Genomic DNA, 13,745 nt, shown 5'->3' on the forward strand with positions numbered 1-13,745 from the left:
CTCGAGATCATCTGCCTACTTACAAGGAAGTGAACAGTTACAGGGATAAGATCTCAAAGAAGAGAAAAACCCAGAGAGGTGAAACTGACATTTGATGCTACTTTTCTGCTCAGCATATCTGCCCATTCTAGAAGAGGAGTTGGAAGGCTGAGAGGGTTAAATATTGAAATTGTTTTATGATAGTTACACAGAGCTAAATAAAATTAAAATTCAAAGCTTACCATTGGTGACACTGGTAACTTACATGGGCCAAGACTTTCAGTTGGGTTCCCAAGATACAACCTAGGAATAGGAAGCACATACCATATCATTTGTGGGTATTATATCTCTTGATGTCTGGTTATATTCAGGTAATATAGGATCATTTGACTACCACCTGCCAGAAGCAAATATAACACTCCATGGAAGAAGAAAATAGAATCCGTGGTTTCAATTATTTTAAAATTTTATAGGCATAATATACAACACTAAATGGAAAATCACCACGTATGAAAGAGTGAAAGACAGTGTGACTGAAAAAAAGGGAAAAATATACAATAGAAGAAAAACAATAAATGTTCAATACAATGGAGTTATGACACATAAAGTTTAAAATGGTTAAACATAGTATGTTCAAAGAAATAAAAGAAAAGATGAAGAATTTAGGTAGAAAATAAGAAACCATAAAAATAAACAAATATATTAGTTAAAAGAAATAAAAACAGAATTAAATACTCTATAGATAGAAGATAGATTAAAGAACTAGAAAAGATAAGAAGGAAAAAATCAGAGACACAGCAGTATGAAATATTTTCATAAAAAGGTAAAAAACATTAAAGACATAGATAACATAGAAAAAAATCTACCAAAAGTAAAATTTGGGACCCAGAGAAGGATAGAAAATTAAAACAAACAAAAAGAAGTTGGAAGAGATAATGGTTCAGAATGTTCCAGATTGATGAAAAAAAAAAATTCCACATATTCTAAAAGTGCACTAAGCTGTAATAATTAAACAAAATCCTACTTAGATACATTATAGTAAAGTGACTTAAAGCCAAGCATAAATAGAGAATCTCAAAAGCAGCAAGCATGGTGGAAAGGATAGATTTCCCTCAAAAGAGCAACAATAAGCAATAAGAGTAGAAGAGCAATGGAAGCCAGGAAGAAAAATGGAGTGTGTCATCAAATAATTGAAAACAAAAGTGCAAATTAGAGTTAACCCAAAACATCCTTCAAGAATGTCTTATATGGAATGGAATAAATCCTGTATGAGGCAAAGATTTCCTAACTGGACTAGAAGAAAACTCATTGAAGTTTGTTGTTTTACAAAATACACATTTGCAATATTATTAAAAATAAAACTGAAAAATTATAGCATGAAAATATTAAGAACAGAAATGTTATAACTATAGTTACTTGTAGACAAAGTAATTTTTAGCATTATCAGAGATAAAGAAAGATCTTTATAATGATAAAGTGTCAGTCAAGGAAAATATTTTAAGATTCTATATTTTATGTACCTATAATTATATATATAATCATAATAATATAATGTATATTTACTTATATATATTCAGAGAGAGAATTGAATTAACATAACAAATCATAGTAATTTAAAGAACAAATGACAAAAATATCAGAAAATTCATAATAGAAACTTTAAAATAATATTGACAAATTACCTAGTGGTCATTTTGACCTTTATAAAATACAATAACTGCAGAATAAAAAATATTTTTAGAATCAATGGAAAAAGATTAATTAAAATTAACCATACACTATGTGGCAAAGTGAGTCTCAACAATAGTCAAAGGATTAAAGTCAGACAAAATTTATTCTATGACCACAGTGCAGTTAAGCTGGAAATTTAAAAATAAATTGTTAGAATAAATGTATAAATAAATCTTCATTTAAAATGAAGAAAATGAAATGAAAATAAATCTTTCATAAATCTTCATGGAAGTTTAGTAATATATTTCAAAGAAACCTAAAATCAAAGATGAAATCACCATGGTATTTGGAAAATACCTTTAACTGAATAATAATGACAATTGGATGTATCAAAATTCATTAGATGCATTTCAACTATGATTAGGAGAAATCTATAGATTTCAGTTACTATGTTTGAAAGGGAAAAAAATGGCTAAAATCCAATGATTTAAGCACCTATCTTATGAAGTTAGAAAAATTAAACTGAAAAAATATAGAATGAAGTAAAAATTAAAAACAAAATGAGGATTAATAAAATAGAAAACAGATGTAAAATAGAACCAACAAAGATAAAAGGTAATTATTTAAAAATGATTTTAATAAAAATTATTTAAATGAAAAAGTAATATTTTAGAAATTAAAATTATTTAAAAATAAAATTTCAATTTAGTGAAATAAACTGAGAACAAAAGACTATGCAAATTCTGCTGTCAGATACAAAAAAGCTATGACTACAAATTCTACAGAAATCACAAAGATCATAAAAATATATAATGGACTACTTTAAACAAATTTTAAAAATCAGAATAATTAATACTCAGAGAGCCAATAAAATAAAACATTCAGAAAATATACTCTTATAAGCATTAAAATAATGGAATCTAATTTAAAATATTTTACAAAGAATAATCTAGACCTAATGGAATTCACCTTAAATTCTACCAAATATTTAAAATAGAAATAGCATCAATCTTACAAAAGATTAGTCCAAAGGAAACACGTCTGGAATGAAGAAGTAAGGAGCCTGGCAAATCCTTATCCAAATAAGCATTGAAAAAAACAGACAGACTTTTTAGAAATCAGCCATATTTTAGAAATCAACCAAAGGCATACCACAAATTGAGAGGTGTGTATTCAAGAGAAGTAGGAGAGTGCAGACAGCAGAAGCAAGAAGAACTACAATCCTGCAGCCTGTGGAACAAAAACCACATTCAGAGAAAGATAGACAAGATGAAAAGGCAGAGGGCTATGTACCACATGAAGGAACAAGATAAAACACCATAACAGCAACTAACTGAAATAGAGATAGACAACCGTACAGAAAAAGAATTCAGAATAATTATAGTGAAGATAATCCATTACCTTGGAAAAAGGCTGGAGGCCAAGATTGAGAAGATGTAATAAATGTTAAACAAAGACCTAGAAGAATTGAAGAACAAACAAACAGAAATGAACAATACAATAACTGAAATGAAAACTACCCTAGAAGGAATCAATAGCAGAATAACTGAGGCAGAAGAACGGATAAGTGACCTGGAAGACAAAATGGTGGAATTCACTGCTACAGAACAGGATAAGGAAAAAAGAATTAAAAGAAATGAAGACAGCCTAAGAGACCTCTGGGACAACATTAAACACAACAACATTTAAATTATAGCGGTCCCAGAAGGAGAAGAGAGAGAAAAAGGACCAAAGAAAATATTTGAAGAGAGTATAGTCGAAAATTTCCCTAACATGGGAAAGGAAACAGCCACCTAAGTCCAGAAAGTGCAGTGAGTCCCATACAGGATAAACACAAGGAGAAACACACCAAGACACATAGTAATCAAATTGGCAAAAATTAAAGACAAAGAAAAATTATTGAAAGCAGCAAGGGAAAAATGACAAATAATATACAAGGGAACTCCTATAAGGTTAAGAGCTGATTTCTCAGCAGAAACTACAAGCCAGAAGGGAGTGGCATGATATACTTAAAGTGATGAAGGGAAAGAACCTACAACCAAGATTACTCTACCCAGCAAGGATCTAATTCAGATTTGATGGAGAAATCAAAAGCTTTACAGACGGGCCTCCCTGGTGGCGCAGTGGTTGAGAGTCCGCCTGCCGATGCAGGGGATACGGGTTCGTGCCCCGGTCTGGGAGGATCCCATGTGCCGCGGAGCGGCTGGGCCCGTGAGCCGTGGCCGCTGGGCCTGCGCGTCCGGAACCTGTGCTCCGCAACGGGAGAGGCCACAACAGTGAGAGGCCCGCATACCACAAAAAGAAAAAAAAAAAAAAAAAAAAAAGCTTTACAGACAAGCAAAAGCTAAGAGAATTAAGGTCCACTAAACCAGCTCTACAACAAATGCTAAAGGAACTTCTCTAAGTAGGAAACACAATAGAGGAAAAGGACCTACAAAAACAAACCCAAATCAATTAAGACAATGGTCATAGGAACATACATATCAATAATTACCTTAAAAGTGAATGGATTAAATGTGCCAACCAAAAGACACAGCTTTGCTGAATGGATACAAAAACAAGACCCATCTATATGCTGTCAATAAGAGACCCACGTCAGGCCTAGGGACACATACAGACTGAAAGTAGGGGATGGAAAAAGATATTCCACGCAAATGGAAATCAAAAGAAAGCTGGAGGAGTAATAATCATATCAAATAAAATAGACTTTAAAATAAAGAATTTTACCAGAGACAAGGAAGGACACTATATAATGATCAAGGGATTAATCCAAGAAGAAGATATAACAATTATAAATATATATGAACCCAACATAGGAGCACCTCAATACATAAGGCAACTGTTAAAAGCTATAAAAGAGGAAATCAACAGAAACACTTTAATAGTTGGGGACTTTAACACCTCACTTACAGCAATGGACAGATCATCCAAAATTATATTAATAAGGAAATGGAAGCTTTAAATGACACAATAGACTAGATAGATTTAATTGATATTTATAAGACATTCCATCCAAAACCCGCAGTTTACACTTTCTTCTGAAGTGCGCATGGAACATTCTCCAGGATAGATCACATCTTGGGTCACAAATCAAACCTCAGTAAATTTAAGAAAATTGAAATCATATCAAGCATCTTTTCTGACCACAACACTATGAGATTAGAAATGAATTACAGGAGAAACAAATGTAAAAAACAAAAACACATGGAGGCTAAACAATATGTTACTAAATAACCAAGAGATCACTGAAGAAATCAAAGAGGAAATCAAAAAATACCTAGAGACAAATGACAATGAAAACAGGATGATCCAAAACCTTTTTGATGCAGCAAAAGCAGTTCTGAGAGGGAAGTTTATAGCTATGCAAGCCTACATCAAGAAACAAGAAAAATCCCAAATAAACAATCAAACCTTACACCTAAAGGAACTAGAGAATGATGAACAAACAAAACCCAAAGTTAGCAGAAATATCAGATCAGAGCAGAAATAAATGAAATAGAAACAAAGAAACCAATATCAATGATCAATAAAACTAAAAGCTGGTTCTTTGATAAGATAAACAAAATTGATAAACCATTAGCCAGACTCATCAAGAAAAAGAGGGAGAAGACTCAAATCAATAAAATTAGAAATGAAAAAGGAGAAGTTACAACAGACACTGCAGAAATACAAAGATCCTAAGAGACTGTTACAAGCAACTCTATGCCAAAAAATGGACAACCTGAAAGAAATGGACACATTTTTACAAAGGTATACTCTTCTAAGACTGAACCAGGAAGAAAGAGAAAATGTGAACAGAGCAACCACAAGTAAATTGAAACTGTGATTAAAAATCTTCCAACAAACAAAAGTCCAGGATCAGATGGCTCCACAAGTGAATTCTATCAAACATTTAAAGAAGAGCTCACACCCAGCCTCCTCAAACTCCTCCAAAAAATTGCAGTGGAAGGAAAACCCCCAAACTCATTCTATGAGGCCCCCATAACACTGATACCAAAACCAGACAAAGATACTACATAAAAAGAAAATTACAGAGCAATATAAGTGATGAATATAGATGCAAAAATCCTCAACAAAATATTAGCAAACAAAATCCAACAACACATTAAAAGGATCACACACCATGATCAAGTGGGGTTTAACCCAGGGATGCAAGGATTCTTCAATATATGCAAATCAATCAATGTGATACACCATATTAACAAATTGAAGAATAAAAACCCTATGATCATATTAATAGATGCAGAAAAGGTTTGACAAAAGTCAACACCCATTTATGATAAAAACTCTCCAGAAAATGGGCATAGACGGAAAATACCTCAACATAATAAAGGCCATATATGAAAAACCCACAGCGAACATCATTGTCAATGGTGAAAAACTGAAAGCATTTCCTCTAAGATCAGGAACAAGCCAAAGATGTCCACTCTTGCCACTATTAATTCAACATAGTTTTGGAAGTCCTAGCCATGGCAATCAGAGAAGAAAAAGAAATAAAAGGAATACATATTTGAAAAGAAGAAGTAAAACAGTCACTGTTTGCAGATGACATGATTCTATACATAGAGAATCCTAAAGATGCCACCAGAAAACTACTATAGCTAATCAATGAATTTGGTAAAGTTGCAGGATACAAAATTAATGCACAGAAATCTCTTGCATTCCTATACACTAATGATGAAAAATCTGAAAGAGAAATTAAGGAAACACTCCCGTTTACTATTGCAAAAAAAGAATAAAATACCTAGGAATAAACCTACCTAGGGAGACAAAAGAGCTCTTTGCAGAAAACTATATGACACTGATGAAATAAATTAAAGATTATACCAACAGAGGGAGAGATATACCATGTTCTTGGATTGGAAGAGTCAGTGTTGTGAAAATGACTATACTACCCAAAGCAATCTACTGATTCAATGCAATCCCTATCAAGTTACCAATGGCAGTTTTTATGGAACTAGAACATATAATCTTAAAATTTGTATGGAGACACAAAAGACTCCGTATAGCCAAAGCAGTTTTGATGGAATAAAATGGAGCTAGAGGAATCAGACTCCCTGACTTCAGACTATACTACAAAGCTACAGTAATCAAGGCAATATGGTACTGGCACAAAAACAGAAACACTGATCAATGGATCAAGATAGGAATCCCAGAGATAAGCCCACACATCTATGGTCAACTAATCTATGACAAAGGAGGCAAGGATATACAATGAAGAAAAGACAGCCTCTTCAATAAGTGGTGCTGGGAAAATTGGACAACTACATGTAAAATAATTAAATTAGAACACTCCTTAACACCGTACACAAAAATAAACTCAAAATCGTTTACAGACCTAAATGTAAAACCCGACCCTATAAAACACTTAGAGGAAAAGATAGGGAGAACACTCTTTGACATAAATCACAGCAAGATCTTTTTTGATCCACCTCCTAGAGTAATGGAAATAAAAACAAAAAATAAACAAATGGGACCTAATGGAACTTAAAAGCTTTTGCACAGCAAAGGAAACCATAAACAAGACCAAAAGACAACCCTCAGAATTGGAGAAAATATTTGCCAATGAACCAATGGACAAAGGATTAATCTCCAAAATATATAAGCAGCTCATGCAGCTCAATATTAAAGAAACAAACAACCCAATCCAGAAATGGGCAGAAGACCTAAATAGACATTTCTCCAAAGAAGACATACAGATGGCCAAGAAGCAAATGAAAATCTGCTCAAAATTATTAGTTATTAGAGAAATGCAAATCAAAACTACAATGAGGTATCCCCTCACACCAGTTAGAATGGGCACTATCAGAAAATCTACAAACAGCAAATGCTGGAGTGGGTGTGGAGAAAAGGGAACCCTCTTGCACTGTTGGTGGGAATGTAAATTGATACAGCCACCCTGGAGAACAATATGGAGGTTCCTTAAAAAACTAAAAATAGAATTACCATATGATTCAGCAATCCTGCTCCTGGGCATATACCCAGAGAAAATCATAATTCAAAAAGACACATGCCGCCCAATGTTCACTGCAGCACTATTTACAATAGCCAGGTCATGGAAGCAGCCTAAATGCCCATAGAGAGACCAACGGATAAAGATGATGTTGTACATATATACAATGGAATATTAGTCAGCTATAAAAAAGAACGAAATTGAGTCCTTTGTTTAAACGTGGATGGATCTAGAGACTGTCATGCAGAGTGAGGTACGTCAGAAAGAAAAAAAACAAATATCGTATATTAACGCATGTATGTGGAACCTAGAAAAATGGTACAGATGAACCGGTTTGCAGGGCAGAAGTTGAGACACAGATGTAGAGAACAAACGTATGGACACCAAGTGTGGAAAACTGCGGGGATGGGTGGGGATGGCAGTGTACTGAATTGGGCGATTGTGTTTGACATGTAAACACTGATGTATATAAAATTGATGACTAATAAGAACCTGCTGTGTGTGTATATATATATATATATATATATATATATATATATATATATATATATATATATATATATATATATAAGATAAGTAGGAGTGTCTGGTGTTTCAGCTGAAGGTTACTTCCTACTACCAACTCCATCAGGGTGGAAATTCAATTATGAAAGAGAAAGCTATGAAAACCAGCCACTTCCCTGCTAAAGGAGGCTAACATGATTTAAAGCAGAATGAAGAATCCTAATCCCATGGTCATTGTTGAAAACAACATTAGTCTCATTGTCAAAGAATGGAGAAGACCAATGTCTTTTTATGTATCCTGAAGTTATGATGGCTGGGACAAGTCACACAACGGTAAGTTAGCTGGAATTTTACCATGGAGTTCTAAGGAAAGAAATTACCATAGATGGCTTTGAAAAACTCCGTTGCAGTTCTGACAGTCTGGAAAACTGTATTCCCATGCAAACCTGAAAAGTGCTCAGAAAAAGCTGAAGAAGGACTTCACTATTGATATGGTGGTAAAAAAGCTGGGGAAGAGGAAGCATCCTATAATAATATGAGTTGATCTGTCTTTTAGTGGGCTTCTGGTCTCGAACTATGATTCTCACATCTTTTGTTTTACACCTTAGGTGAGACAGAAAGGCTAGAAGTGCCTGGGATTGTGTAATTTCCCTTCATTCATTCCATGTACGGTTTGATGAAATATTATATCTTGCTGTGTAGGCCTTTGCTGTGGAGAACTATCTGGGCTTAATTCAAAAATGGTTATTTTTCTTGGGTATATTTCAAAATGCTTTTTCCCTTCCCCTAGCAAAACAGGTGGAGCTTTTTCTCTAATCTTCACCCTGAGAAACTGATGTGGTTCCTGGAGGTAAAACCCATAAAAGTATGGGGGCTTCCCAATAGACTGAATCCCTAGGAGCTTTTAACTCTCAAGCTAGTCCACACTTAACCTCCAGAAATTAGCTGAAGTTGACATTTAAATATACCCACCATTACTGGCTCTGGCAGCTTCTGCTTCAGCAAAGGTGATCTATATCTTTTCATTTGCCTGTCTCTCCACTCTTCACTGTTTGTCTCTTTCTCCTATGACCTCAATGAACTGATGAATCTTTAAAAAGTCATTATTTTTCAGTTTTCTCAGCTTTTTTTTCTTTTTATAAAATAAATTTATTTATTTATTTTTGGCTGTGTTAGGTCTTCATTGCTACCCATGGGCTTTCTCTAGTTGTGGCGAGTAGGGGCTACTCTTTGTTGTGGTACACACGCTTCTCATTGCAGTGGCTTCTCTTGTTGCAGAGCACGAGCTCTAAGCACATGGGCTTCAGTAGTTGTGGTATGCAGGCTCAGTAGTTGTGGCACACGGGTTTCGTTGCTCCGTGGCATGTGAGATCTTCCCAGACCAGGGCTCGAATGCATGTCCCCTGCATTGGCAGGTGGTCTCCTAACAAATGCACCACCAGGGAAGTCCTCTCAGTTTTTTTTTTTTCTTGTTGTGAATGTTGAAGTGATGACTTGTAAGCTTTTTACATGTTGAGCTAGAAACTGGGAGCTTTTTACATGTTGAACTAGAACCTAGGAAACTGTACAGCTTTTTAATGATTGTTGTAGATATTATATTTTAATATATTATACTATATATTATAATATGTTACATATTACATTGTATTAATATATAACATCAGATTTTACTGGTGTCATTTTATAAATTTGACTGAAGTATATAAAACTTAACTCCCTTTATGTTCTTTTATACACATCTATTTATAATTGTCTTAAATATGTCCTCTAAATGCATTTAGAACCACATTGGACAGTGTTATAATATTTACTTTAACTGTTAAATAAAATTTAGAAAACTCAAGAGGAGTAGGAAAGCCTATTGTATTTACTCATAATTTTGCTTACAGTATTCTTTTTCTGTTCTGATATTCTAAGTATTCCTCTTTTATTATTTCCTCTCCTTTTGAGAAGTTCGTTTAGCTACTATTTTAGAAAAGGTCTTCTTGTGATCAGCTGTCTTAATTTTCATTTATCTGAGAGCTTTTTGAATTTTTCTTAATTCCTGACAGATATTTCAATGGATATAGGATATAGGGTTTACAAAACTTTTCTTTTGGGGCTTAAAAAATGTTACATTACTTCCTTTTGATCTCTATGATTTCTTATGAGTAATCCACTTTCATATATATTACCTTTCTCCTATGGGTAATATGTCATGTATCTCTGGATAATTTTATGATTTTTTAAAATATTTCTTTAATTTTCAGAAGTTTACTCTTGGTGTATCTTGTGTCTTATGTCCTTGGGATTATCCCCTGAGATTCACTGAGCTTTTTAATCTGTAAGTTTATGTGTCTTGCCAAGTTTATGAAAATACCAGATATTATTTCTCCAAATGCTTTTTCAGCCATGCCTTATTTCTTCTCCACTTCCAAAACTCTGATTAAACGAATGTTAAAACTTTTGTTGTAATCTCACTGGTTTTGGAATCTCTGTTCGTTTCCCTTCCAGTCTATTTTATTGCTGTCTTCTTATTAAGTAATTTTATTGTTCTACCCTCCCATTTAATTACTTCCCCTCTCTCCTACATTCCACTATTAAGTTCATCTATTGAGTTTATTTTGTTTTTGTATTTTTCAATTCTAAAATTTCCACTTGCTTCTTCATTCTATCTCCTGTTCATCTGCTGACAATTTCTATTTATTTATTGAGATTTCTACTTTCATTTGTTTCAAGTGTGTTTGTTGAATATTTAAAAATAATGGCTACTTTAAAATCTTTATCAGATTATTATTTTTTTAGTTTTCTAAAATTTTTATTTTATATTGGAGTAGAGTTGATTTACAATGTTGTTTTAGTTTCAGGTGCACAGCAAAGTGACTCAGTTATGCATATACATATATCTACTCTTATTCAAATTCTTTTCCCATTTAGGTTATTACAGAATATTGAATAGAGTTCCCTGTGCTATACAGTAGGCCCTTGTTGATTTTCTATTTTATATATAGTGGTGTGTATACATTAATTCTGAACTCTTAATTTATCCATCCTCCCTGCCCTGATCTTTCCCCTTCGGCAACAATAAATTTGTTTTCTAAGTCTGTGTGTCTGTTTTTGCTTTGTAAAAAGTTCACTTGTATCATTTTTTAGATTCCACACAAAAGTGACATCATATGACATTTGTCTTTCTCTAACTTACTTCACTTAGTATGATAATCTCTAGGTCTTTCTATGTTGCTGCAAATGGCATTATTTCATTCTCTTTTATTGCTGAGTAATATCCCATTGTATATATGTATCACATCTGGTTGCTTCCATGTCTTGGCTATTGTAAACAGTGCTGTAATGAACATTGTATCTTTGGCCCATGTTTAAACTCGGTTGTTTGTTTTCTTATTGTTGCATTTTTAGAGTTCTTTATATATTTTGAATAACATTCCTTTGTCAGGTGTATCTTCTGCAAATATTTTCTCCCAGTCTGTGGCTTGTCTTTGAATTCTCTTGATACTGTATTTTGACACCACTGGAGTGGGGAAGGCTGGTGCTGCCTTGTTCCTCCCAGATAGAGATTAAATCGATTCCCCATTCATCCTACATTGACAACTGAGGGAGAGGGCTCCTTATTAATGACTGCTGGGCAGGTTGTGATTTCCATTCCCCATGTGGTCTCCACTGATAATACATGTAGAGGTTGGTGTGGCCTTGGTATTGCTCAGTAATGGTGAATGGCTGAACTCCCTGACAATCCTCCTTTGACTTCATCTCCTCATAGAAAGAAAGGGACACATTATTCATTCTGAGTGGAGGTGAATTCCAGCCTTCTCATGTGGTCTTCACTGACATTTTTGGCAAGGGTGTCATTACAAGTCAGTGAGGAGGAAAACCCAAACTCCTTACTTGATCTCCTCTGACATCACCCCAATAGGAGCTTTGGCTTGCTTCATTACAGTGTTATGAGATTGGAAATGCAGATTTCCCTCTCAGCCTTTGCTGACCTGGGTAGGGGTTCAGCAACAGATTTTTCTACGGTGCTTGGCTGGAGTAGAGGAGTTACCATCTAAAAGTTTTCTTTCTTGCTAGGCGTCCATTTTCTTTGTCTTTGGCTAGAGAGGGCATGCTTTTGTTAGGAATTTTATTTTGTTTTATTTGTACTTGTCTGTGTTTCTGATTTATTAGCTTCTTTTCAGTTCGAAGTCTGGATGTATGAGGCAAAAGTAGAAAACCCAAGGGACTCACCATTTTATTGTTACTCAAGTTCTGAGGTCCTTAGTTAATCTGTCTTATTCTCTCCACATTTCAGAACTATCTTATGCTCACTGTATTTAAAAGGCCCAAAGTTATTAGCAATACTTAGCAGGAAAAAGATGGAACAATCTGCCTACTCCATCTACTCAATCTTTGGAAAGTAGATATTCTCCTAGTCCTTTTTGTTTGTTTCCTCAAATAAACAAAACTTGTACCTATCTCAAGGATTTCTACTCGATCATTCCTCTGCCTGAAACTCTATTTTCTATATCTTTATAGAGATGGCCAGCTTAAATATTACCTTCCTAGATGACCATACCAGCCAAGCAATCTAATTTTCTCTTCTACAATGTCATTCTCTACCACATTGCATTGTTTATTTTTTTCATAGTGATTGACCTGATTCTTTCTTGTTAGATTTCTTTTTTTTTTATTCTGTGCCTATTTCTTGTCACTGGAATATAACATCCATGGAAGCAGAAACCTGATCTACCTCAGTAACTACCATCTCTACATATTTCTAGAAGAGTCCTTTGCCCCAGAGTAAGCATTCAAAAAAAAGTGTTGTATTTGAATAAATAATACAATTGTTTTCATCTTACATTTTCCTGGTTCAGTCCCTCATTACCCAGAATAAGGAATGTATGTCATCATATTGATAATAGGAGCTCCTCTTTGCCTTTCTTGATAATCAAAATCTACTGGCAAGCAGGAGCAAATATCTGAGTAACAGGCTTAAGGCTTTGTGGTTACATCCTGAGGATAATTAACTCTCCTCAGCCAGCTGTGACCCTTTCTGGGAGTCAGCCTGTGCCCAACATGATGACAGAATTGGCCCAAAATGAGGCCACTAAACTTGAGGCTCTATAGTGACTCCTGATGTTCTAATGAACCTTAGATTGTGCCAAATATGAAAATCAAGGCAGAATTTAGGGACCAATTGAATCCTAGAGAGCGTTTCCTATAGTCCCTCTAGCCAGTTTGAATGATTCCCAGCAGTGATAATACAGCCCTTTCAGATTTCCTTGCTTTCTTTTTTTTTTTCTTTTCTTTCATATTTCTTCATGTCTGGATTCAATAAATAGAAAGTTAGTGTCTCAGTTTTAGACTCTTCTCACCCTTCAAAGTACAAATACTTCAGGGAAGAGGAACAGCTGGTCAGTCACTTTGATCTTAATGTAATGAGTTTATTAGAGCCAGTCTGGAGAGGGAATTCTGATGCAGTGCCTACTATCCGCTGAACGTGCCTATCTTTTGAAACTTGCAGTACTGGAAAATTTCCCCAAAGGAGAATTTCTCATACATGCAACAATGCAATGACTCTAGCACATGCTGATGGAAGACATAGCATGGAAAATGAGGAACTGGATCTCAGAAGAAACAGCCACTATGGAAAATTAAGTTATTTGGG

The sequence above is a fragment of the Mesoplodon bidens genome, assembly GCF_964165515.1.
Source record: "Mesoplodon bidens genome assembly, chromosome: 13".
NCBI classification, from domain to species: Eukaryota; Metazoa; Chordata; class Mammalia; order Artiodactyla; family Ziphiidae; genus Mesoplodon; species Mesoplodon bidens.